The sequence below is a fragment of the Mustela lutreola genome, chromosome 8 (assembly GCF_030435805.1).
Source record: "Mustela lutreola isolate mMusLut2 chromosome 8, mMusLut2.pri, whole genome shotgun sequence".
Classification (NCBI taxonomy): Eukaryota; Metazoa; Chordata; class Mammalia; order Carnivora; family Mustelidae; genus Mustela; species Mustela lutreola.
Genome location: NC_081297.1, coordinates 34,201,436 through 34,227,221, shown reverse-complemented (window position 1 = coordinate 34,227,221; position 25,786 = coordinate 34,201,436).

Here is a 25,786-nt window from a genome sequence, read left to right as displayed (position 1 = left end):
AAAATTTTTTTTTTTTTTTAACTGTTACCTTTTTCTTTTTTAACGATTTTTTACTAGTTTATCTAATATATATATTTTTTTTTTTACATTTTTCTTAGGTGTTTTCTTTTTTAAAAAAAAATTCTTTTCTTTTTTTTTTTTTTTTTTTTTTTTTCTTTTTTCTTTCTTCCTTTTTGAACCTCTTTTTATCCCCTTTCTCCCCACTCACGATTTTGGATCTCTTCTAATTTGGCTAAAGCATATTTTCCTGGGGTTGTTGCCACCCTTTTAGTATTTTACTTGCCCCTTCATTTACTCTTATCTGGACAAAATGACAAGACGTAAAAATTCAAATCAAAAAAAAGAACAAGAGGCAGTACCGAAGGCTAGGGACCTAATCAATACAGACATCGGTAATATGTCAGATCTAGAGTTCAGAATGACAATTCTCAAGGTTCTAGCCGGGCTCGAAAAAGGCATGGAAGATATTAGAGAAACCCTCTCGAGAGATATAAAAGCCCTTTCTGGAGAAATAAAAGAACTAAAATCTAACCAAGTTGAAATCAAAAAAGCTATTAATGAGGTGCAATCAAAAATGGAGGCTCTCACTGCTAGGATAAATGAGGCAGAAGAAAGAATTAGTGATATAGAAGACCAAATGACAGAGAATAAAGAAGCTGATCAAAAGAGGGACAAACAGCTACTGGACCATGAGGGGAGAATTCGAGAAATAAGTGACACCATAAGACGAAACAACATTAGAATAATTGGGATTCCAGAAGAAGAAGAAAGTGAGAGGGGAGCAGAAGGTATACTGGAGAGAATTATTGGGGAGAATTTCCCCAATATGGCAAAGGGAACAAGCATCAAAATTCAGGAGGTTCAGAGAATGCCCCTCAAAATAAATAAGAATAGGCCCACACCCCGTCACATAATAGTAAAATTTACAAGTCTCAATGACAAAGAGAAAATCCTGAAAGCAGCCCGGGAAAAGAAGTCTGTAACATACAATGGTAAAAATATTAGATTGGCAGCTGACTTATCCACAGAGACCTGGCAGGCCAGAAAGAGCTGGCATGATATTTTCAGAGCACTAAACGAGAAAAACATGCAGCCAAGAATACTATATCCAGCTAGGCTATCATTGAAAATAGAAGGAGAGATTAAAAGCTTCCAGGACAAACAACAACTGAAAGAATTTGCAAATACCAAACCAGCTCTACAGGAAATATTGAAAGGGGTCCTCTAAGCAAAGAGAGAGCCTACAAGTGGTAGATCAGAAAGGAACAGAGACCATATACAGTAACAGTCACCTTACAGGCAATACAATGGCACTAAATTCATATCTCTCAATAGTTACCCTGAATGTGAATGGGCTAAATGCCCCTGTCAAAAGACACAGGGTATCAGAATGGATAAAAAAACAAAACCCATCTATATGTTGCCTCCAAGAAACACATTTTAAGCCCGAAGACACCTCCAGATTTAAAGTGAGGGGGTGGAAAAGAATTTACCATGCTAATGGACATCAGAAGAAAGCAGGAGTGGCAATCCTTATATCAGATCAATTAGATTTTAAGCCAAAGACTGTAATAAGAGATGAGGAAGGACACTATATCATACTCAAAGGGTCTGTCCAACAAGAAGATTTAACAATTTTAAATATCTATGCCCCCAACGTGGGAGCAGCCAACTATATAAACCAATTAATAACAAAATCAAAGAAACACATAAACAACAATACAATAATAGTAGGGGACTTTAATATTCCCCTCACTGAAATGGACAGGTCATCCAAGCAAAAGATCAGCAAGGAAATAAAGGCCTTAAATGACACACTGGACCAGATGGACATCACAGATATATTCAGAATATTTCATCCCAAAGCAACAGAATACACATTCTTCTCTAGTGCACATGGAACATTCTCCAGAATAGATCACATCCTCGGTCCTAAATCAGGACTCAACCGGTATCAAAAGATTGGGATCATTCCCTGCATATTTTCAGACCACAATGCTCTAAAGCTAGAACTCAACCACAAAAGGAAGTTTGGAAAGAACCCAAATACATGGAGACTAAACAGTATCCTTCTAAAGAATGAATGGGTCAACCGGGAAATTAAAGAAGAATTGAAAAAAATCATGGAAACAAATGATAATGAAAATACAACGGTTCAAAATCTGTGGGACACAACAAAGGCAGTCCTGAGAGGAAAATATATAGCGGTACAAGCCTTTCTCAAGAAACAAGAAAGGTCTCAGGTACACAACCTAACCCTACACCTAAAGGAGCTGGAGAAAGAACAAGAAAGAAACCCTAAGCCCAGCAGGAGAAGAGAAATCATAAAGATCAGAGCAGAAATCAATGAAATAGAAACCAAAAAAACAATAGAACAAATCAACGAAACTAGGAGCTGGTTCTTTGAAAGAATTAATAAAATTGATAAACCCCTGGCCCGACTTATCAAAAAGAAAAGAGAAAGGACCCAAATAAATAAAATCATGAATGAAAGAGGAGAGATCACAACTAACACCAAGGAAATACAAACTATTATAAGAACATACTATGAGCAACTCTACGGCAATAAATTTGACAATCTGGAAGAAATGGATGCATTCCTAGAAACATATAAACTACCACAACTGAACCATGAAGAAATAGAAAGCCTGAACAGACCCATAACCAGTAAGGAGATTGAAACAGTCATTAAAAATCTCCAAACAAACAAAAGCCCAGGGCCAGACGGCTTCCCGGGGGAATTCTACCAAACATTTAAAGAAGAACTAATTCCTATTCTCCTGAAACTGTTCCAAAAAATAGAAATGGAAGGAAAACTTCCAAACTCATTTTATGAGGCCAGCATCACCTTGATCCCAAAACCAGACAAGGATCCCACCAAAAAAGAGAGCTATAGACCGATATCCTTGATGAACACAGATGCGAAAATACTCAACAAAATACTAGCCAATCGGATTCAACAGTACATTAAAAAGATTATTCACCACGACCAAGTGGGATTTATTCCAGGGCTGCAAGGTTGGTTCAACATCCGCAAATCAGTCAATGTGATACAACACATCAATAAAAGTAAGAACAAGAACCATATGATACTCTCAATAGATGCTGAAAAAGCATTTGACAAAGTACAACATCCCTTCCTGATCAAAACTCTTCAAAGTGTAGGGATAGAGGGCACATACCTCAATATCATCAAAGCCATCTATGAAAAACCCACCGCAAATATCATTCTCAATGGAGAAAAACTGAAAGCTTTTCCGCTAAGGTCAGGAACACGGCAGGGATGTCCATTATCACCACTGCTATTCAACATCGTACTAGAGGTCCTAGCCTCAGCAATCAGACAACAAAAGGAAATTAAAGGCATCCAAATCGGCAAAGAAGAAGTCAAATTATCACTCTTCGCAGATGATATGATACTATATGTGGAAAACCCAAAAGACTCCACTCCAAAACTGCTAGAACTTATACAGGAATTCAGTAAAGTGTCAGGATATAAAATCAATGCACAGAAATCAGTTGCATTTCTCTACACCAACAGCAAGACAGAAGAAAGAGATATTAAAGAGTCAATCCCATTTACAATTGCATCCAAAACCATAAGATACCTAGGAATAAACCTAACCAAAGAGACACAGAATCTATACTCAGAAAACTATAAAGTACTCATGAAAGAAATTGAGGAAGACACAAAGAAATGGAAAAATGTTCCATGCTCCTGGATTGGAAGAATAAATATTGTGAAAATGTCTATGCTACCTAAAGCAATCTACACATTTAATGCAATTCCTATCAAAGTACCATCCATCTTTTTCAAAGAAATGGAACAAATAATTCTAAAATTTATATGGAACCAGAAAAGACCTCGAATAGCCAAAGGGATATTGAAAAAGAAAGCCAACGTTGGTGGCATCACAATTCCGGACTTCAAGCTCTATTACAAAGCTGTCATCATCAAGACAGCATGGTACTGGCACAAAAACAGACACATAGATCAATGGAACAGAATAGAGAGCCCAGAAATAGACCCTCAACTCTATGGTCAACTAATCTTCGACAAAGCAGGAAAGAATGTCCAATGGAAAAAAGACAGCCTTTTCAATAAATGGTGCTGGGAAAATTGGACAGCCACATGCAGAAAAATGAAATTGGACCATTTCCTTACACCACACACAAAAATAGACTCAAAATGGATGAAGGATCTCAATGTACGAAAGGAATCCATCAAAATCCTTGAGGAGAACACGGGCAGCAACCTCTTCGACCTCTGCCGCAGCAACATCTTCCTAGGAACAACGCAAAAGGCAAGGGAAGCAAGGGAAAAAATGAACTACTGGGATTTCATCAAGATCAAAAGCTTTTGCACAGCAAAGGAAACAGTTAACAAAATCAAAAGACAACTGACAGAATGGGAGAAGATATTTGCAAACGACATATCAGATAAAGGACTAGTGTCCAGAATCTATAAAGAACTTAGCAAACTCAACACCCAAAGAACAAATAATCCAATCAAGAAATGGGCAGAAGACATGAACAGACATTTCTGCAAAGAAGACATCCAGATGGCGAACAGACACATGAAAAAGTGCTCCATATCACTCGGCATCAGGGAAATACAAATCAAAACCACAATGAGATATCACCTCACACCAGTCAGAATGGCTAAAATCAACAAGTCAGGAAATGACAGATGCTGGCGAGGATGCGGAGAAAGGGGAACCCTCCTACACTGTTGGTGGGAATGCAAGCTGGTGCAGCCACTCTGGAAAACAGCATGGAGGTTCCTCAAAATGTTGAAAATAGAACTGCCCTATGACCCAGCAATTGCACTATTGGGTATTTACCCTAAAGATACAAATGTAGTGATCCAAAGGGACACATGCACCCGAATGTTTATAGCAGCAATGTCCACAATAGCCAAACTATGGAAAGAACCTAGATGTCCATCAACAGATGAATGGATCAAGAAGATGTGGTATATATACACAATGGAATACTATGCAGCCATCAAAAGAAATGAAATCTTGCCATTTGCAACAACATGGATGGAACTAGAGCGTATCATGCTTAGCGAAATAAGTCAAGCAGAGAAAGACAACTATCATATGATCTCCCTGATATGAGGAAGTGGTGATGCAACATGGAGGCTTAAGTGGGTAGAAGAATAAATGAAACAAGATGGGATTGGGAGGGAGACAAACCATAAGTGACTCTTAATCTCACAAAACAAACTGAGGGTTGCCGGGGGGAGGGGGTTGGGGAGAAGGGGGTGGGATTATGACATTGGGGAGGGTATGTGATTTGGTGAGTGCTGTGAAGTGTGTAAACCTGGTGATTCACAGACCTGGGGATAAAAATATATGTATATAAAAAATATATGTTTATAAAAAATAAAAAATTAAAAAAAAAAAATAAATAAATAAATAAAGGTTAGAGACCAAAGATGCTGCTAACCAACTTACTCTACAAAGGGAAACCCTCCCAACAGAGAATTATCTGTCTCAAAGCTCAACAGTGCCAATGTTGAGAAACCCTGACCTATATGATGTTCATCTAGCCTTTGAGACCAATAAATGTGATGGGATGTTCTGCCTTGGCTTTCCCAGCAGCCATTGAAATACAGACCAAATCTCTCTCTTCCTTTTCATCAACATATCAAGGGGGTTTAAAGCCATGAGACTGAGTGAGTTGTCCTGTGAAATAAGTATACATAGTAATTTTTACATTGTTTTAAGAGGCCTAAGAACTGTGTCCTGAGCCAACTCAGCATGCAGAGGTTGGAGAGATGAGGAGGATCCAGCAAAGGAGGCTGAGAAGGGGGTCCAAAGGGGTGGCAGGAGGCCAGGGCAATGGTGTCCTGGAAACCAACTGCAGACAGTGTTCCAACAGAGAATGATCAACTGAGAAAATGCCTGATAAGTCAGAGAAGATGCAGACTGAGAAGTCGTGGGTAGATACCACTTCATGGAATCATGAATGACTTCAGTTACAGCAGTTTGTTGAAGCAGTAGGGGCAGAAGCCTAATTAGGAAGTGTTCAAGAACATCCAACTGAAAACTGGGAAAGGCATCCACAACTTTGGAGGAGACTGCCCCCAACTCCCATCCTGCAGAGTTCTTTTTGATTACTCTCTAGTTACCTTTAGGAGATATTTTCTCCCAATTATTTCAGAAGTATCTCCCGGGCGCCTGGGTGGCTCAGTGGGTTAAGCCGCTGCCTTCGGCTCAGGTCGTGATCTCAGAGTCCTGGGATCGAGTCCCGCATCGGGCTCTCTGCTGAGCAGAGAGCCTGCTTCCCTCTCTCTCTCTCTGCCTCCCTCTCCATCTATTTGTGATTTCTCTCTGTCAAATAAATAAATAAATAATCTTAAAAAAAAAAAAAGAAGTATCTCCCATAGACAACATGTTTGATTTGGCCTTATAATTTGAACAGCTCTTTCCTAATTACAGCAAAACAAAAGGTACTTTTTTAAATCTTGCTATGACCCAAAGGTTAAAGAAATACTTTCAGAGTTCATACCATAACACTTCGTGCTGAATCCCCTTGCAGCCAACATGTGACCCTGACATATGTCTGGTTGACTCGTATCTGCACCTTCCTCAATGTCTAGCTTCTTAGAATAAAACTTTGACTTTGCCTACATTTCTGTTTTGATTTTTTTATCCTAGATTTTTATCTCTTATCTGCAACTCCTAACTTTACAACTTTTGAACCCCAACTCAGGCTTCAAGGTCCCCCAAGTTCCCCAAGCATTTCAAGTTCCTCAACTTCCAAGTTTTTTAAAGAGTACAATTAAATATTATCTTTAACTTAATTCCAGACGATAAATCTTTTAAAGCATAAATCTCATTTTGGATCTCTTATGACTACTTGATTTTATCTTATTTATGTCATTTTACTTTATACTTATTTTAATAATGTTTCTTGGAGGTTTTTTTGGTTTGGGGTGTGTGTGTGTGTGTGTGTGTGTGTGTGTTTATAGACTGCATCGTTTGCTTGACTTCTACAATGATTCAGAAGGTAGAAACTGTGTTTTTAATTCTATTAATGCAACCAAGTTTCCCAAAATAATTCTTATATAGGCATTTAATTAGCAATAACAAAGCAATTTTTACTGAAGTATCATTGATATGCAATAGCCTGTTGATATTCATATTTATCCTATTGATACCCTGATTGATATGTTTATGCAAATATCACATTCAAAAATATACAAAATTCCCATGATAAGTCTAGTCATCATGCAAAGTTTTTTCTTACTGATGATATTCCTTATGCCGTACATTATATCCCCAAGACTTACTGAAAGTTTGTAACTCTTAATCCATTCACCCATTTCACCTGTCCCCAGTCCCCGCCTTTCTGGAAACCAACAATTTTTTTCCAGTATCTGTAAGTTTATTTCTGTTTTGTTTTGTTTGTTTATTGTTTCAATTCCACACATACGTGAAATCATATTGTATTTTTATTTCTCTGTCTGACTTATTTCACCTAACATAATATCCTCTAGGTCCATCCATGCAGTGGTTTATGTGTGTGTGTGTGTGTGTATGTGTGTATACACACACATATATATGTATATATACACACAATGGAATACATATATCACATAGTCTTTATCCATTCATCTATTGGTCACTATCTTAGCTATTGTAAATCATGCTGCAATGAACATAGAGGTGCATATATCTCTTGAAATTGGTGTTTTTCTTTTCTTCAAATAAATATCCAGAAGTGGAATTGTTGTATCATATGATAGTTCTATTTTTAATTTTTGGAGGAAGCTCCATATTGTTTTCAATAGTGGTTGCACCAAATTACATTCCCACCAACAACATACAAGGGTTCCCTTTTCTCCACATCTTCACCAACACTTGTTTTTTTGTCTTTGGGATAACAGCCAATCTGACAGGGGTGAGGTAATTGTGGTTTTGATTTGCATTTTACTCATGATGAATCATGTTGAGCCTCGTTTCATGTGCCTATTGACCATCTGTATATCTTCTTTGGGAAAATGTCTCTTTAAGTCCTCTACCCATTTTTTTTATTAAAGATTTTTTATTTATTTATTTGAGAGAGAGAGATCACAAGTAGGCAGAGAGGCAGGCAGAGAGAGAGAGAGAGGAGGAAGCAGGCTCCCTGCTGACCAGAGAGCCCAATGTGAGACTTGATCCCAGGATCCTGAGATCATGACCTGAGCCGAAGGCAGCGGCCTAACCCACTGAGCCAACCAGGTGCCCCCTCTACCCATTTTTTTAATTGGGTTGTTTGTTTGGGCTTTTTATATATATATATTAAGCTGTGTAAGTTCTTTATATATTTTGGATGTTAATATTTTATCAGATGTATGATTTGGTGAATATCTTCTCCTACACAGTGGGTTGTCTTTTCATTTTGTTGATCATTTCCTTTGCTGGGCAAAAGCTTTTTAGTTTGATATTAACACCATTTGTTTATTTTCTCTTTTGTTGCTTTGCTTGAGGAGACTAGTCCAAAAAACTATTGCTAAGATCAATGTCAAAAAGGTTACTGCTTGTGTTTTCTTCTAGGATTTTAATGGTTTCAGATTTTTCATTAAGGTCTTTAATTCATTTTATTTTGGGGTCTGATGTAAGAAAGTTGTTCAGTTTTATTCTTTCATATACAGCTATCTTTTTCCCATTGTATGTTACTGTCTACTTTGTCATAGATTTATTGACCATAGAGTGGTAAATTTATTTCTGAGCAATCTGTTCTATTCCACTGATCTGTGTGTTTTTTTTTATGCCAATATCATACTGTTTTGATTACTACAGCTTGTAGTATAGTTTGAAATCTGGAAGTATGATACGTTTCTTTGTTCTTCTTTCTTAAGATTTCTTTGGCTATTTAAGATTAATTCAAGTTGTTTAATAATAATTGAGTATATTAATAACTTGTTCCTTTTTGTTGCTGACTGATATTCTGGATCTACCACAATTTGTTTAATTATTTGCCTATTGAAGGATACCAAGGTTGCTTCCAGTCTGGAGCTATTAAAAGTAAATCTGCTATGAACAGCCAAACTATTCCTGAGTGATTATATCTACCATTTTACATTCCACCAACAACGTATGAGTGATCCAGTTTTTTCCCATCCTTGCCAACATTTGAACCATCACTTTTTTTTTTTTTTTAGTTTAGCTGTTTTGATAAATGTGTAGTACTATCACATGGTAGTTTTAATTTGCATTTTGCTGGTGGCTAATGATGTTGAACATCTCTCCATGGGCTGATTTTCCATCTGTATATTGACTCTGTTGAAATGTCTGTTCATGTATTTTACTTATTTTCTAACAGGATTGTTATGTTCTTTACTATTGGGTCTTAAGAGTTCTTTACATATTGTAGACTCTAATCCTTTGTTCATTATGTGGTTTACAAATACTTTTGCCCTAGTATGTAGTTTGTCTTTTCCCTCTTTTCACATGAGCTTTCACAGAGTAAAAGTTTTTAATTTTGATGGGGCTCAATTTGTCAATTTTTCCTTTTATGGATCACGCTTTTGTTTTTATATCTATAAACTTTTTTGCCTAGCTCCCAAAGGTTTCCTTTTATTCTTTCTAAAAGTTTTATAGTTTTTCACTTTATATTTAAGTCTGTGGTTCATTTTGAGTTAATTTTTATATAAGGCTTAAGTTTTAGGTCGAGATTTCTATTTTGCCCATAGATATACTATCACTACAGAAACATTTGTTGAAAGGCTATTACTCCATTTTTTGGTAACACCTTTCTTTGGCATCATTGATAATTAACAACTTGCCTGTGTGCACAAGTCTTGTGCACTTCACTTAGCATAAAGGCTACATTGCCCTAATAATGTCATATGTTCAGACAAGGAAGAAGTCTACTTCTCTTACATGTAATAGTCCAAAGGGAGCAATCAGAACTTACTAGTAAGTCCAACAGCCCAAGGTCACTCAGAGACGCAGGCTCCTTTCATGTGCAGACCCAACAAGTCCTCCAGGTACTGACCTCTTCCCAAAGGTCTAAGCATTCCAATTTGAGAAACATTCCAATTTGAGGGAAGGAAAATAAGAGTCCAAGCAGCTTTATCTTTAAGAGAATAACTTGACACATCAATTCTGATGCTATCTTACTGACCTGCACTCTCATATGACCACACCCAACCTGGAGTAAGGCTGTGAAATGTAGTGTTTATGTGGGGAGATGGTAACCAGCTAAAACCAAGAGTTTCTGTTTTGAAAAAGAAGAGTGAATGCTAGAGATAATGATCAGTTTCTGCCCCACCGGGTTTGCTTATTTCTCTTCAGAGTTCTCTGTACTAGCCCGAATTGTCTTCTTGTATTACTGTTTGTTTGTTTTTTTAAGATTAATTATTTTAGACAGAGAGAGAAAGTGGGAGCAGAAGGAGCAGTGTGGATGGACAGCAAATCTCAAGCAGATTCTGCACTGAGTGTAGAGCCCAACATAGGGCCCAATCTCATAACCATGAGTTGGCAACCATGAAATGGTAACCTGAGCCAAGGGTCAGATGCTCAATGGACTGCACGACCTAGGTGCCCCTTGTATCTACTGTTTTGAAGGTATGTCTATAGTTACCCTCATGGCCTCATGGCTCTGTTTCCTAAATGCTTATAGAATTTTTTTTTTTTGTCTCCAGTGTTTAAATTTTTTTGGTACAATCTCTAAGAATGGATCTTTAATAACTTCACCTAGATCATTTTAAATATCTTTATTGAAGTCTTTTTTTAGGTTGAGAAAATTTTCTTCAATGTTTTCTTATTATTTATATTAAATTTGTTTTGTTTTATCAACAAGCTTATTATCCCTTGACTTATTATCCTTATCCTTATTATCCATTGACTGCATCTCTGATAAATACCCTCCATAAATATTACTTTTTTCTCTTACATGTTCACCTCTCTATCATTTTCCTTTCTGTTTTCTAAAAACTCTTCAAGTTTGCTTTCTGTTTCACTGATTTGATTTTCTTCACTTAGACATCTCTTCACTAGACTCATTGAATTTCTTATTTCTTACAATAACTTTTTTCAGAAAAATGTAACCATATCAAAAGTTAATTAAGAAAAGTATGGCTGCATACTCTTTGCATGTTCCCTCCATTCATAGCAAGATTTATGCATTCCAGGAATGGAGTATTGCCAAATAAAAATGAATTTGATTGTGTTCCAAATTCACAAAGCAACCTCTGATCCAACGTAAAAGAAAAGAAAATTGAGTCAGTACAAAATGGTTTTGTTTGGGGCAAGGAGTAGAGGAAAGAAGTCTTGTTTTTTATTTTCTTTCTTGTCTTCTGCTATAGTTTGGAAGGTAGATACTCTGCTGTTAATCTAGGTGGAATGACCACTTCACCAAGATGGTGTAGTTTCCTCATCTCTATATTCAATAGATGAATCTCCAAAGGCAGACCTACTCCATGCTCAGGTTTCAATTTTGTGTGACAGCCATGTTAGGATCAAGTATGGGAGCCTTGAAAACTATTGGGCTCCGAGGACTACTGGTTCACAGAGGTCAGGAAAAGCCTAAGAATTGGACATCCTGAAATTCTATAAATCTATTTCCATTTACTACCAGTGTTTCTAATGAAAATGTTCTCACTTTTCAGTGACAGAATTTATCCCTAATTTATATTGTGCACTCCTGTGACTCACAGCTATGCCATAGTTTTGCTCAGGAGTAGTGTTACTGTTTTGTCATTTGGGTTTTTTTTTCCTTTCATTCCAAGCCCATTAGCAGATATGTAGCAGAAATTTCTCTAGGTTTCTATTATGTGTATGTATTAGAAAGTTTGAGAGAAAAGGGGAGGGAGTCAGGAAGGGAGAGGGAAATTGGTTATTTTAAAGGTTATTTATGGGTGAGGAAGTTCAATGTCTCTAAACTACCCAAATATCCTGCCCTACTACTTAAAATATCCAAGTATCCCCAAACTGCAGTATAACAATGGTCACTTATAGTTAAATTGGGCAACAATCTGTCCAATTTTACCCCTTCCATATCTCCTGCTTCCAAGCCCCCTCCCCTTCGTTTTATAGTTTCCAGTCCTAGCGCAGACATGTGCCCCAGGAGAACTCATTCTGGGTCACTTACCAGTCAGCCATCAATGTTCCTCAGCTTCCAAACCCAAAGCTTGAGGTGGGCCACAGGTACTCCCTGGGACCAGAATGCAACAAAATGCCCTTTCTGACTCTTTACTTAACAGATGTGGTGTGTTTTTCCCTGTAATGTTAAAACCAGGTTCAAAATGTTCCAAAATAAGCAATTTGCTGTCATTAGATATTTCCTTTATACCACAGAAAGAATTCACACACCATACCTATACCATCAGGAATCCAGAAAGATCTCACATTCAACCCTTACAGCCAGTTGCTATTCATAAAGGCTATTCAGCACCTTCAGGTCACTCATGAATTTCTTTAGTTATTCAGGAATTGAACAGCTTTGAGACCTTTGGGTCCCTGTTATAGTACAGAGCCAAGTATTGTATTACAAGTGCAAAAATTAATCATAGCAATTAGGTAGGGAAGGGAGGTGTCAAGACAGCCCATGGTTCCTGGAGCAGAGTTAGGTTACCACACATGTATTACACAGAATATTGTTGTAGTCAGCTGCTTTAAGGTCATACTGGGACCTCAAATGCCTATATTTTAATATCCTTGATATATTTAAATTCTGAACTGCTATTCTCTCAACAATGACAACAAAAAAAGACTATTTTAGTCTGCATTTGGATCACTTAGGTCCCCTTTATGTTACATTTCTTAATGAACATAATCTTACAGTGATCATTTTTAATTATGAAAAATACATACTGGGCTCAAATATGCCAATCTAGTATGTTTTTTAATCCCTTTACAATGTGGACAATGCTTTTACCTAAGCACATTCTCTTCTTTCACTTCTAGAAAGGCACACGCTGTGCAACCAGGTGCTAAACTATTCAGGAAGTGCAACAGAAGTTCAGTGAAGAAAGAAATCCCAGGGGCACAGTAGTGGAAATGTTTTATGTAGAATTCAGGGTTTGAGTGAGACTATGAAACATAAGTGAGCTATAGAGAAGTGGCTGGGAAGGAGGACATATTGTGATTGGAGAAACAGCATGTACAAAGGCATGGGAATCAAATAATTATATCAAACATATACAAGATGCTCCTCTATGAGATAAACAAAGAGAATAAAATCTTCCCTTAAGGAGTATGGAAACTGGTTGGAAAAACACACACAGAGTTAGCAATATATTTCAGAATTATAGGGGACCATAACAAGCATTTCAGTGATAGGGTTTCTATAAGCAGAGGTATAGATGTGAGGATGAAAGATCCGCACTTGGGAGTCTGGTAGGAAAATAGGTGAAAGAAAGAGAGTGGGACCAAGTTAAAAGCCTTGAAATCAGTTAGGGTTTAAATTTGTTAAATTCAGGGAATCTGTGTATAATCTTGGTCCAAGAATCAACAGGAAAAAGTCATAGTAGAACACTTAAAGTTTATCCAATTACTTCAAGTCCATTAAGTACTGGCCCTTACCATGATACTATAAGGAAGGTAGACTGATTAGCAAACCAATGTAAAAGGAAGAAAATCAAGACTCAGATTTATAGAGACCCCAGCCACTAGTTTTCTTGATTTTAAAACCAGTCTTCTTTTTACTCTTGCTTATTTAACAAAGCATAAGTTTGGGTTCACTTAGCTTTCATGGAAGACTTCATCTCTGTCCAACCCATTCACATATATTATCCTAAAGTTCCAATAGCACTCAGCAGATATTATTCAAGAAATGAAACAATGAAGAATAAATTAAACTTATCACAATAAAGAAAAATGAAAAGGAAAGAGATACATACTATGAAAGAATCAATAAGATTTAAGGACTGATTAGTCACTGAGGGTTAGGGACTTTCAACTTCATAAACCCCTTCTTCTACAAAATGTGTATATATACTGATTTCATTAGTATAGAGAGGAATATATCAGCATTATATATTATATATATATATATATATATATATATATATATATATATATATATATACACACACACACACTTATCACAGGACCTGGCCATTGTGCTTGCTATGCCTAATAGACAAATCAGTTCTAGCCAAGGAGGTAAAAGGAAGATAAGAGTTTTAAATGATTGCAAAATGTTTAATTAGAGAACCTGGTAGGATCTCTAAAAGTTAAGAAGTTAAGAAGAGAATTTAATTTGAAGAGGAAGACAATAATTTTGATTTTGTACATGCAGAACTTGAAGCAACTAAAGAAATCCAAATGAAGATGGCTGGTAAGTAATTTGCAAAGTACCATCTAGTTTCATGAATATTTAAAAATCAATGGCATAAAGGTGTTATTGAAAACCATTAAGTGAATGATCTCCCCAAGGAAGTGGATTATAGAAGGAACCACTAGAATCTAACAGAAAAGGCTTATGAGGTGTTCCATAGTTAAGGTGATATAAGAGGAAGAGGAATCAGCAGTACCTTTAGAAATGGTGGGTTCTTATACTTCTGTGACAGATGGTTGGTGACTGGGATTGTGGTTGTACTTTACTTTCAAAATGAAATCCCATTTGGAAGTGATATAATTATGAAAATGAAGATGAAGATAGCAGTCACATCTTTTTCATTCTTTCTGCCTGCATCCTTCACTACCTTTCAATACCCAACATACATAAACACACACACACATCTTATCATAATTTTCCCACATTATGGAACATTTCCAAATGTCTCCATTCAAAGATATCCTCTGCATAAAGATACACAGATCCAATTGAAGAAAATAATCTGTCAACTCAACCATCTAAGGCAAGCGCACTAATTTGGCAAAGCAAAAGTTAAAACAGTACATTTATGATCAAAGCATGGACAGATGGGAAATATGGAACTTTTCTCCTTCATGGACAGATGGGCAATATGGAGCTTTTCTCTTTCTCCCCCCAAAAATTTCCTTACTGGTAAACTACTAGTTCCACTATGTGCAGTCCAAATTACTATAATCATTGTCCCTGGATTTGTTGAAGTAGGTACAGATAAGGCAGTCATATGTACAATTCACAGTGAAAGTCTTGTTTTCTGGGCTAACATTTCCTTAAAGAAAATTACCATTGAAGAGGATTGCAACACATTTCCCCTGAGACTCTAGACACTAGGTATTTCAGTGCAATTGCAATAACCTACTCAGAAACAGATGGATTTGTGAATGATTGATGGATGAACAGGGAGGTGGTTGTTTAAGGTCAGTCATCTGAATCATGTCTTGGGAGAGTTCCCATAAAGTTACATAGGATGGAAATCTGGGCCAGTATTCACATGCCTGATTATTGAAGTAAGAACAGCTGCATTTATTTCAACATTCTCAGCCTCACACATACATACATGCCAGTGAAGCTTAGAGGTTAAAATGTAAGAGGAAAATCACAAGTAAGATAATAAGAAAAGAGAACTAAATAAATTGCCCTGAAAAACTAAATACATGCCTCAGAGAGACTGGAATATAAATGCAAATAAATTACTAAGTTACAGCACAGAGGGGAAAAGAAGGAAAAATGTGTAAGGTTATTAGATGTGGAGGAAAGAATGAGAATTGCTAATGTTAATGTAATTGGAATCTAAGCAAAAGAGTAACAGTATAGAGTACAAGAAATATGTAGAGATAACAGCTGAAAATTTTTCAGAATCAATTCAAATCATGAATCTACAAATAAAAGAAATACAAAGTGTCCCAAGTAAGTAAACATAAAGAAAACATTAATTCTTGAGGAACAGTTTTAAGAAGAGAAAATATCTTAGAAGCACCCAGAAAGAAAATCTAGATCACTGGCCAAAGAACAATTAGAAAGCAGACTTCTCAGCAGCAATGGTGGAAGAAAAATAGGAGTGGAATATTTTCAAAATGGTGACATTTTCTATCTTTACAAAATGTCAAGCAAAGCTCTCTTTTAAGAACAAAACAATAATCAAAACATTTTCAGATGTTAAAAAATCTGAAAAATCTCTAATGGAAGAATTTTAGGAAGAAGTAAAATGATTCCAGAAGGAAAACCTATGATGAAATCTATGGTAAAAAGAAATGGCCAGCAAAGAAATTGGTAAATTCAAATTGGTAAATTAGAATAAAATTAAACAAGGAATTTAAATAATAAAAATCAACATTGGTAACATCTAATTTGTAAGGTTTACAAAATAGAAGATCAATCTCAAAGACTGGCAGCAGTAGCACATGGGCATGTTGGGGTTACTGGTGTTTGGTTACAAGTCCTTATATTTTTCTAGAGGAGTAAGAAAGATACTGATTTACTTTACATTTAACAAGTTCAAAGGAAACCAATAAATGACAGAAATAAAGTTTAATTTCCACATAATAAGAATTGAAATGAAAAGGGGGGGGATAAACAAAAGACAGAAAGATGGAAGGGAGTGGATGAAGCATAATAAAAGTAAGATAAACTAGGATATTGGTCTATAGCTCTCTTTTTTGGTGGGATCCTTGTCTGGTTTTGGGATCAAGGTGATGCTGGCCTCATAAAATGAGTTTGGAAGTTTTCCTTCCATTTCTATTTTTTGGAACAGTTTTAGGAGAATATGAATTAGTTCTTCTTTAAATGTTTGGTAGAATTCCCCCGGGAAGCCGTCTGGCCCTGGGCTTTTGTTTGTTTGGAGATTTTTAATGACTGTTTCAATCTCCTTACTGGTTATGGGTCTGTTCAGGCTTTCTATTTCTTCCTGGTTCAGTTGTGGTAGTTTATATGTTTCTAGGAATGCATCCATTTCTTCCAGATTGTCAAATTTATTGCCGTAGAGTTGCTCATAGTATGTTCTTATAATAGTTTGTATTTCTTTGGTGTTAGTTGTGATCTCTCCTCTTTCATTCATGATTTTATTTATTTGGGTCCTTTCTCTTTTCTTTTTGATAAGTCTGGCCATGGGTATTTACCCTAAAGATACAAACGTAGTGATCCAAAGGGGCACGTGCACCCGAATGTTTATAGCAGCAATGTCCACAATAGCCAAACTATGGAAAGAACCTAGATGTCCATCAACAGATGAATGGATCAAGAAGATGTGGTATATATACACAATGGAATACTATGCAGCCATCAAAAGAAATGAAATCTTGCCATTTGCGACAACATGGATGGAACTAGAGCGTATCATGCTTAGTGAAATAAGTCAAGCAGAGAAAGACAACTATCATATGATCTCCCTGATATGAGGAAGTGGTGATGCAACATGGGGGCTTAAGTGGGTACGAGAAGAATAAATGAAAGAAGATGGGATTGGGAGGGAGACAAACCATAAGTGACTCTTAATTTCACAAAACAAACTGAGGGTTGCTGGGGGGAGGGGGTTTGGGAGAAGGGGGTGGTATTATGGACATTGGGGAGGGTATGTGTTTTGGTGAGTGCTGTGAAGTGTGTAAACCTGGTGATTCACAGACCTGTACCCCTGGGGATAAAAATATATGTTTATAAAAAATAAAAAATTATATAAAAAATAAATAAATAAATAAATAAATAAATAAAAGTAAGATAAACTAAATGAAATGGTTAAAAAAAATATATCCAAAGATAAACAGAAAACTTCCTCATTAAGAGACATGGATGTTCACAATCTCTTTGAACAAATGGGATGCAGCCACAAGACACAAAGAAAGCAATGTCCAGAGAACAAACACCTATTACTAAAAATTAGAATATGCATTACTAACACATATGATAAAAGTGTGCAGAGAAGTGAGAGTGGGCTGTGTAATGTGGTAGCAGCAGACATAACATGGTTTGTACCCAACCTTCTGCTCAATATCTGTGTGATTTTGAGCAAATGTTTAACATGAATTTTACTTTCTAAAGCAATAGAATTGAGATAGTAATAATGCTGACTTTGTGAAGTTATTGGGAGGATCGTGTAAGATAAAATGGGAGGAATGCAACAGCACTTGGCACTGAGATACACACAGAGAAATTACGGATAGGGTAGACTGAGGGAGCTTTGGCAGGTTTTAGACTATGAAAACTCTTGAACATAAGCAATAGGTGGGTGGAATTAGAGAAGTTAAGTCAGTAAAAAGAAGAGAAAATAGAAAAAAATGAGCAAAACAAAAGAGACAGACTGTGAAGATGAGATGCAACTGGCCTGGGGTGGAACACAGATGGGTGGGCTGGCTGGGGAATGCCTCTGGTTCCCTTAGTGTTCCATTTCCTCTCAACCTCTCTTGTCCCTCCAGGATGTATTGCTGAAAGTCAATGGTTACCATGAGAAAACATCTGTACCTAAAAACAGCTGTATGCACATTTGTCTCATTAAAAAAAAGAAGAAGAAACTTTTTCAGAGTCTGGACATTAATGTTGTGTATCACAACCAATGTCATGAGAAATCCAGCAAGAAAAATGCAGTCTGTGCAATTAGTAGCCTTCAGGCTATAAAGCTTCTGTTTCAAACAGTGTCAAAACACTGCAAGATCCAGGAACACAGAGCCAATTGCCTGAGCAGAAGCCTAAACTCATATTTGTTTCTGGCTTCACAACACACATACACACTTACACATACAAGAACACATGCATATCACACGCACATGCAAGTAACTACACTAGCATAATGCATGCACAGACAACACACAAGCATACCTGCATAGCAGACGGGTGCATGTGTGTACACATGCCATGGATGCACACAGCACATATACCATACATTTGTACACACATACATAGACACATACACACGTGTCCACATACCATACACTGCACAGCACATGCATATGCTGTACATGCATGGGTGGAAACGTGTACACACATGCATGTACCGCACACAACACACACATGGTCTCATACCACCCATACAGACACATGTCATACACATATATGTGCAAATACACCACATGCTTTTGTGCACACACACACACCAACATACATATACACACCACATATGCACAAACATACCTACCGGCAAAATAATCATTTGAACAGCACTTAACAATAATCAGATGTCCTTATATCTAGCTTTATTTTAATTCTGTATTTATATTTCTTGTGTTCTTCCCAATATTTGAATCATAAAAATGAATTATATCAATGTTAAATTTATTTTAGGAATAATTAAGTATATATTTAAGGGTTTACATTATTCAAATAGTATTCTATGCTTGAATCTGTCCTGAATAATCAATTCATTTATGTACCTTGAGAATACAATGATTGTAATTTTGTAACAAAAAATTGCCTCTCTCCAAACAGTGAAATGCTTTATTACTTTATTATATTTATACTTATGGTCAAATTATAGCTATATAATAAAAAACACATTTCTATGTAATCCATTGAAGACTATTAAATTTGAATAGGAAATCTTTAGCACAAAGAATCCAACACTTGTAAAACATACTACAACAAAGTTCTGAATTATCTCCTTGTCTTTATGCCAATATATAGCAATTTCCTCCTTTTCTAGTATTTTCCCAACTCAGTCATGAGTCTAAAATAGTTGTACTTTTCACCACTGCCCTTGGTAGCATAGTAGAACATGAAGTCACATGTTATCATGCTGTAATTTAACCTGGATTTGTGGTGAAAAACTTTCTCAAACATGTGTGTGTGTGTGTGTGTGTGTGTGTGTGTAAGAGAGAGAGAGAGAGAGAGATCCAATGAGTTAGCTAGCTCAAGAAAATGTACAGTCTTGGAGATCTGTGTTTAGATTTCTACACAAAATAACATAATTGATAATGTGTATATGGGATTACAATCATTTATCAAAAGTCTTTCTTTTAATGGAAGGGGGTTTATATTGAATTAATAAATTTGTTAATTTATTAATAGCTCATGAAATCCATAATGAAGTCCAGGAGTTTAATGTAAGTCATCAAATCTTGAGGTTAAAAAAATCCCTCAGGGGTGCCTGGGTGGCTCAGTGGGTTAGGCCCCTGCCTTCGACTCGGTCCTGATCCCAGGGTCCTGGGATCGAGCCCTGCATTGGGCTCTCTGCTCAGCAGGGAGCCTGCTTCCCCCTCTCTCTCTGTCTGCCCCTCTGCCTACCTGTGATCGCTCTCTGTGTGTCAAATAAATAAATAAAATCTTTAAAAAAAAAAAAATCCCTCAATAAGGCCACATGAACAAGACTGGCCAGACCCAAGGAATTAGAGTATTCACACACTGAACATTGGCCAGAACTGCTACTGAATAGATAGCATGGAAATGGGGTGCAGTAATAGAGGAAATAATATGTAAATGTTAGAAAATAGACCTAGGGCTGTAATTTTAGTTAATTATCTATTAAAGCTATTGTGTCAATGTTTATCTCCATATCTTAAAAAGGATATGTAGACATTAATGAAGATCCAGGGAGGACTAAAGACTGAACAAAATGCAGAAAACAGGCCTGATAGAGAAAAATTGGGATGTGTTGTTTTGACCAGATGTAGAGAGCAGAAGAGAACCTGATTTCTCTCTTCAGGGCTAGAAAAGATGATTCCTCTAGGTACCCTCCTCAAAGGGGAAAGAATGGATTTGTGCATTAAAAGGTGGGATGCTAGATAAGGGTGAGTGTGTGAGGACATATCCTGATGTGAACTTCTAACCAACCCAGGATCCCCTCAGAAGGCCTCAACCTCAGGTATTCAATTCCTGGTGAGAATGGGTCTAGTGAGGCCTCATACTATAGAAGTCAACACCACATTTCACTGCAGTAGATGAAAGCATGAGGTCTCTTGACTTAAGAGCATAGGTTCTAGAGACAAATAGCTTGAGGTCCCACTTCAGCTGAAAGTTGGACAAATTCCTTCACCCTTCTGTGGCTCATGTGTAACATGAGGATAATATGATTGTATGTACCCCCAGGTTGTTGCAAGGATTTAACAAATTATGTGTAGAAAACACTTGCCCCAGAATACAGCACATGGTAGACATCAATCAGGTAGCTCATGATTTCATTATATAGCAGTGGGGATGGTTGGCAAAAAAGGAACATGAGATTTAGGGGCTTTCCAGAACATCCTGTGTGCCCAACTATTTAAACTATTAATAACAATTCCTCATCAGTAATGGTGGCATGAAATGAGCTCTACACTGGAGGTCAAAAGAACTGGGTTTGAGTTCTGGCTCTGTCACGCTTTACTAGGAATGCATTCCCTACCTCTGGGTCAAGATTTCTTCATCTCTGCCTTATTTAGCTCAAGGTCATTGTGACAATCAAATGGAAATATACATTTAACCTCTACCTTGTGCTGATTACTTCTTCCTGGCCTGGACTGCTCCAGAGAGGGCCAGGCTAGTGGGAGGATTATGCATGTGAAAGTCATCATCAGGTGCTATAGTAAGCTGCAAAGTGCAAAACAACTTTTAGTTGTGGAAGTGCACATTTCTATTACTAGGACATGAATGTAAAGTAATAGCCAAAGAAGAGATATTGAAAAGTGCTTTAAAGTTCAGAGTAGTATCTATCTAATGTAAGCAGGCTAAGTATTTAGTCAAAGACCACAGATTTACTTGTGAAACTAATGAGACCAGAAAGAACTCCTTAAGGTTAAGACACTGGGACTTTCAAGCTTACTGATAATGCCATGGAGTTCTCCAATATCTAAGCTAGTATTTTTCTGTTAAATTTGTTTTGGTGTGATTTCAGTTATTCCTTTCAGTTTCTCCCCTCCTTCCCATAAGTGGCCAGTCAGGTCACACTGATAAGTAGTACATTCCAAACAAAGCCAAACTTGAATATAGCAGTATCCCATACAGGTCCCAAATACCTATAAAGATTTTTGACAAACTTGAGGCAATAAAATATTTCTCCCTCAGGAGAGAATTAAAATATCAATAAGAAAACATTACAGTTGCTCATTTGAGTCCAAGATGGTGAAGGAATAGGAGATACTCGTCTCATTTGGTCCCAGGAATTCAGCTAGATAGCTATCAAATCATTCTGAAAATCCATGAACTCAACCAGAGATCTAAGAAAAGAAGAGCTGCAACTCTACAAATAGCAAAGTGACCACTTTGTGCAAGAATGACAAGACAGAAAAACTCACTTCAAAAAAGAGAACAAGAGACAGTACTGACAGGGACCTAATCAATATGGATATAAGTAATGTGTCAGAATTAGAGTTCAGAATAATGGTTATAAAGGTATTAGATGGGCTTGAAAAAGCATAGAAGGCATTAGAGAATCCCTTTATGGAGAAATAAAAGAACTAAACTCTAATCAAGTCAAAACCAAAAAGGCTATTAAGAAGTTATAATCAAAAATGGAGGTTCTAAGTGGTAAAAAAAAATGAGGCAGAAGAGAGATTTAATGATATATAGAAGACAAAATGATGGAGAATAAAAAAGCTTTGAAAAAGAGAAACAACTATTGGATCATGAGGGGAGAATTCAAAAGATAAATGATACCATAAATCAAAACAGTATTATAATAATTGGGATCCCAGATAGAGAGAGAGGCAGAAGAGATATTGAACCAAATAATGGCAGAGAACTTCCATAATTTGGGGAAGGAAGCAGGCATTCAAGTGCAGGAGTCACAAAGAACCTCCCTCAAAATCAATAAAAATAAGTCAATACATTGACATATAATAGTGAAACTCGTAAACCTTAGAGATTTGACAAAGAGAAAGAGAAAATGCTGAAGGCAGCTCCAGACAAGAGGTCCATAATCTACAAGGGTAGAAACATTAAACTGACAGCAGATATATCCACAGAGACCCAGACAGCCAGAAAGGATTGGTATGATACATTCAGGGTGCTAAATGAAAAAAAATGTGCACCAGGAATACTTTATCCAGCAAGGATGCCATTCAAAATAGAAAGAAAGATAAAAAGCTTCCAGGACAAAGAGAAATTAAAGAATTTATGATCATTAAACCAACCCTGACAGAAATATTAAAGAGGATCCTTTAAGCAAAGAGAGAGCCCAAAAGCAACATAGACCAGAAAGCAACAGAGACAATATACGGAAACGGTGACTTTACAGGTAATACAATGGCACTAAACACATATCTTTCAATAGTTACTCTGAATGTAAATGGGCTAAGTGCCTTAATCAAAAGACACAGGGTATCAGACTAAATAAAAAAATAAGACCCACTGAAATGCTGTCTATAAGAGACTCATTTTATACCCAAAGACACTTCCAAAGAGATGCAAAAGGATGGAAAACCATTTGTCGTGCTAATGGACATCAAAAGAAAGCTGAGATAGCAATCCTTATATCAGACTAATTATTTTAAACCAAAGACTATAATAAAAGATGAGGAAGGACATTATATCATGATTAAAGGGTCTATCCAACAAAAATATCTAATAATTGTAAATATTTATGCCCCTAACTTGGAGGCAGCAAATTATATAAACCTATTAATAACAAAATCAAAGAAACACATTGATAATAATACTAGGGGACCTAAACCATTCATAGCAATGGACAGATTATCTAAACAGAAAATCAACAAGGAAAGAAGGGCTTTGAATGACACATTGGACTAGATGGATTTCACAGATATCTTCAGAGCATTCCATCCAAAACAACAGAATACACATTCTTCTCTAGTGCACATGGAACAGTTTCCACAATAGATCACAGTATGTGTCAAAAATTGGGTCTCAACTGGTATCAAAAGATTGGGATGATTCACTATATATTTTCAGACCACAGTGCTTTGAAACTTGAACTCAATCAAAATAGGAAATTTGGAAAGAATCCAAATATATGAAGGCAAAAGGACATCATACTAGGGGCACCTGGATGTCTCATTCATTAAGTGTCTGCCTTCAGCTCAGGTCATGATCCTAGGGTCCTGGGATCAAGCCCCACATTGGGCTCCCTGCTCAGTGGGAAGCTTGCTTCTCCTTCTCCCACTCCCCCTGTTTGTGTTCCCTCTCTCACTGTGTCTCTCTGTCAAATAAATAAATAAAATCTCAAATTTTAAAAAAAAAAAAGAAGAAAAAGAGCATCCTACTAAAGAATGAATGGGTAAACCAGGAAATTAAAGAAGAATTTTTTTAATTCATGGAAACAAATTAAAGTGAAAACACAACAGTTAAAACTTTTTAGATGCAAAAGTGGTCCTAAAAGGAAAGTATATAGCAATACAACAAGCCTTTCTCAAAAAAACAAGAAAGGTCTCAAATACACAATTTAACTTACATCTATAGGAACTGGAGAAAGAACAGTTAATAAAGCCTTAATCCAGAAGGGGAAGAGATTTACTAAAGATTAGAGTAGAAACCAATGAAATAGAAACCAAAAAACAGTAGAACAGGTCAACAAAATTAGGAGCTTGTTCTCTGAAAGAATTAATAAGATTGATAAACCCCTGCCAGACTTATCAAAAAGAAAAGAGAAAGGACCCAAATAAATAAAATCATGAATGAAAGAGAGATCACAACCAACACTGAAGAAATACAAACAATTTTAAGAACATATTATGAGCAACTATATGCCAACAAATTAGGCAATCTGGAAGAAATGGATGCATTACTAGAGACATATAAACTACCAAAAGTGAAACAGGAAGAAATAGAAAATCTGAACAGACTCATAACCAGCAAGGAAAATCTCCCAACAAAAAGAATCCAGGGCCAGATAGCTTTCTAGGGTAATACTACCAAACATTTAAAGAATTAATGCCTGTTCTTCTGAGCCATGAAATGGAAAGAAGGAAAACTTCCAAACTCATTTTATGAGGCCAGCATTACCTTTATCCCAAAATCAGACAAAGAACCTACCAAAAAAAGGAGAATTACAGGCAAATATCTCTGATGAGCATGGATGTAAAAATTCTCACCAAGATACTAGCCAATAGGATCCAACAGTATATTAAAAAAATTATTCACCACAACCAAGTGGGATTTATTCCTCGGTTGCAAAGGTGGGTCAATATCCAGAAATCAATGTAAAACACTGTATTAATAAAAGAAAGGACAAGAGCCATATGATCCTCTCAATAGATGCAGAAAAAGCATTTGACAATATACAGCATCCTTTCTTGATTAAAATTCCTTGCAGTGTAGAGATAGAGGGAAAACACCTCAATATTATAAAAGCCATCAACAAAAAGCCCACAGCAAATAATCTCAATGGAGGAAAACTGAGAGATTTCCCCTAAGGTTGGGAGCACAGCAAGGATGTCCACTCTCACCACTGTTATTCAGTATTGTACTAGAAGTCCTAGACTCAGCAATTAGACAACAAAAAGAAATAAAATGCATCTGAATCAACAAAAAAGAAGTTATACTCCCACTCTTCACAGATGACTTGATATCCTATGTGGAAAACCCAAAAGACTCCACCCCAAAATTGCTAGAACTCATACAGGAATTCAGAAAAGTGGTAGGATATAAAATCAATGCACAGAAATCAGTTGCATTTCTATACACTAATAATAAGATAGAAAAGGAGAAATTAAGGAGTTGATCCCATTTATAATTGCAACAAAAACCATTAAGATACCCAGGAATAAATCTAACCAATAGGCAAAGGATCTATACTCAGAAAACTATACAACACTCATGAAAAAAAAGTTGAGGAAGACACAAAGAAATGGAAAAACATTCCATTTCTCATGGACTGGAAGAACAAATATTGTCACAATGTCTATGCTACCTCGAGCAATCTATACATTCAACACAATCCCTATCAAAATACCAGCCACTTTTTTCACAGAGACAGAACAAATAATCCTAAAATTTGTATGGAACCAGAAAAGATCTCAAATAGCCAAAGGAATGGTGAAAAAGAAAACCAAAACTGGTGGCATCACAATCCCCCACTTCAAGGTCTGTTACAAAACTGCAGTCATCATGACAATGT